Genomic DNA, 3,157 nt, shown 5'->3' on the forward strand with positions numbered 1-3,157 from the left:
GAGGTGCGGTTTTCGGCCAGGCGATCGTGATCGAACGCTCTAGGAGATGGGGTAGAGTTTGGTGGGTTTTGGGCCAAATTGGAGGGGTGTTGGACTGCAACACACATGAGGCCTTTTCGGTCCCTCGGTTAACCATTGGAGTATCAAACGAAGTCCAAATGATACGAAACTTGACAGGCGGTCTACCAGTAGTAAACCAAGGCCGCATGAAAAATCTTGGTCCAATCCGGAAATGTTTAATCTCCACACACGAAAGAAAACTAGAAAAGGCCACCGGAGGAGAACGAAGCACCGGAATGCAAAACGGACAACGGGGAAAATGCTCGAATGCATGAGATGAACACGTATGCAAATGCAATGCACATGATGACATGATATGAGATGCATGACAACGAAAAACAACACAGGGAGACAAAGACCCGAACCCGAGAAATAAATATAACTTAACGCCGGGAACGGCAAGAGTTGGAGTACAAATTGGGAAAGTTATATCCGGGGTGTTACAACACTACACCACTACGAAAGGATCTCGTCCCGAGATCTAGGACTGAAAGAACGCCGGGTACTCAGAACGGAGGTGATCCTCGCGTTCCCAGGTAGCTTCACGGTCGGAATGGTGTGACCACTTGACTTTGAGAAATTTGATCGACTTGTTGCGAGTCTTGCGTTCAGTCTCTTCAAGAATAGCAACTGGGTGCTCACGATAAGAGAGATCTTCTTGGAGCTCAATGTCCTCGAAGTTGACGGTGCGGTCAGGAGTCTTGAAGCACTTTCGAAGCTGAGAGACATGGAACACGTCATGAACATTTGCAAAGTTTGAAGGAAGCTCGAGTTGATAGGCGAGGTCGCCTCTCTTGCTGACAATCTTGAAAGGTCCCACGTATCTAGGGGCAAGCTTCCCTTTGATACCGAAGCGACGAGTACCTTTCGTAGGAGAGACGCGGAGGTAAACATGATCTCCGATCTCGAAAGCCAAATCACGGTGCTTACTATCATAGTAGCTCTTCTGGCGGGATTGGGCTGCTTTAAGGTTATCACGAATGACTTTGCACATTTCTTCTTCTTCTGTGATTAAGTCATTACCCAGCAGCTGACGTTCACCGGTTTCAGACCAGTTGAGAGGGGTACGGCACTTCCTGCCATACAGAATTTCAAAAGGGGCCTTGCCCGAACTTGCTTGAAAACTGTTGTTGTAGGAGAATTCAGCATAAGGAAGACAATCCTCCCACTTCATGCCGAAGGAGATCACACAAGCCCTGAGCATATCTTCAAGAATCTGGTTGACACGCTCGACTTGACCGCTTGTTTGAGGATGGAAAGTTGTGCTGAAGCGGATGTTGGTGCCCATGGCCTTCTGAAAAGAATCCCAAAACTTCAAGGTAAAGATGCTGCCACGGTCTGAAGAGATCACTTGAGGAATACCGTGCAGAGAGACAATTCGAGAGGTATAGAGTTCCGCCAATTGAGCTGCAGTGATCGACTCTTTGATAGGCAGAAAATGAGCCACTTTGGTGAGCTTGTCGATGACAATGAATATAGCATCATTGCCACGCTTGGACTTTGGAAACCCAGTCACGAAGTCCATTTCAATGTGGTCAAACTTCCATTCTGGAATGGCAAGAGGTTGGAGGAGACCAGCTGGCCTTTGGTGTTCTGCCTTCACTCTTCTGCAGACATCACATTCATTCACGAATTGAGCGATATCGCGCTTCATTCGAGTCCACCAATAAGCTTGCTTAAGGTCCTGATACATCTTCGTGCTCGTAGGGTGGATGGAGAGGAGAGAATTGTGAGCCTCGTTCATGATCACTTTACGGAGGTCACCTTTGGGCACAACAATACAATCCTCGAAGAAGAGAGTGTCCTTGTTATCAAGGCGGTAGCACTTGTACTTGGACTGACTCTTGGCAATCCCAATCTTCACCTTTTTCACCATAGCATCAAGAAGCTGGGCTTGGCGAATCTGGTCTTCTAAGGTAGGAGAGACTTGAAGGTTGGCGAGGAAACCTTGAGGAACAACTTGCAGATTAAGCTTGCGGAAAGCTTCACAAAGCTCGGGTTGATAAGGCTTGAGAATAAGACTGTTGCAGTAAGCCTTCCTGCTCAAAGCATCAGCAATCACATTGGCCTTGCCTGGAGTATACTCGATACTCGGATTATACTCTTGAATCATTTCGACCCATCAAGTTTGCCTGAGGTTGAGATTAGGCTGAGTGAAGATGTACTTGAGACTCTTGTGATCAGTGAAAATGTCCACTTTTCTTCCCAATAGAAGATGTCTCCAAGTCAAAAGAGCATGCACAACTGCCGCCAACTCGAGATCATGAGTGGGGTAGTTCTTCTCATTAGGCTTCAACTGGCGAGATGTATAAGCAACAACTTTCTTCTCTTGCATCAATACTGCGCCAAGACCTTGGAGAGAGGCATCACAAAATACCTCGTACGGCTTGGATTCATCAGGTGGGGTCAGAACTGGAGCAGTGATCAATTTCTCTTTCAAAGTGTTGAAAGCAATATCACACTCCGGAGACCAAACATACTTGACGTGCTTCTGAAGAAGATTTGAGAGAGGCTTTGCGATCTTAGAAAAGTTTTCAACAAATCTTCGGCAATAGCTTGCGAGACCGAGAAAACTGCGGAGTTGCTTCACGTTTTGAGGAGGTTCCCAATTCACAATTGCAGACACCTTCTTAGGATTCACGGCAATGCCCTTGGCAGAGATGATATGACCAAGATAAAGAACCTCATCAAGCCAAAATTCACACTTGGAGAACTTGGCGTAGAACTGATGTTCCCTGAGCTTATCGAGAACCAAACGGAAGTGTTTGGCATGATCTTCCTTGTTCTTGGAGAAAACCAGAATGTCGTCGAGATAGACCAAAACGAAGTCATTGGTGTAGGCGTTGAAGATGAAGTTCATCATGCGAGAGAACGTCGGAGGAGCGTTGGTGAGGCCAAAAGACATGACAGTGTATTCATATGAACCAAAGCTTGTTCTGAATGCTGTCTTGGGAATATCTTCTTCACGAATGCGAATCTGGTGATAACCCATACGGAGATCAAGCTTGGAGAATACTTGGGCACCTTTGAGTTGTTCGAACAGCTCATTGATGTTGGGAAGTGGGTATTTGTTCTTGATGGTATTCTTGTTCATTGG

Source organism: Triticum dicoccoides, chromosome 4A (genome assembly GCF_002162155.2).
Source record: "Triticum dicoccoides isolate Atlit2015 ecotype Zavitan chromosome 4A, WEW_v2.0, whole genome shotgun sequence".
NCBI classification, from domain to species: Eukaryota; Viridiplantae; Streptophyta; class Magnoliopsida; order Poales; family Poaceae; genus Triticum; species Triticum dicoccoides.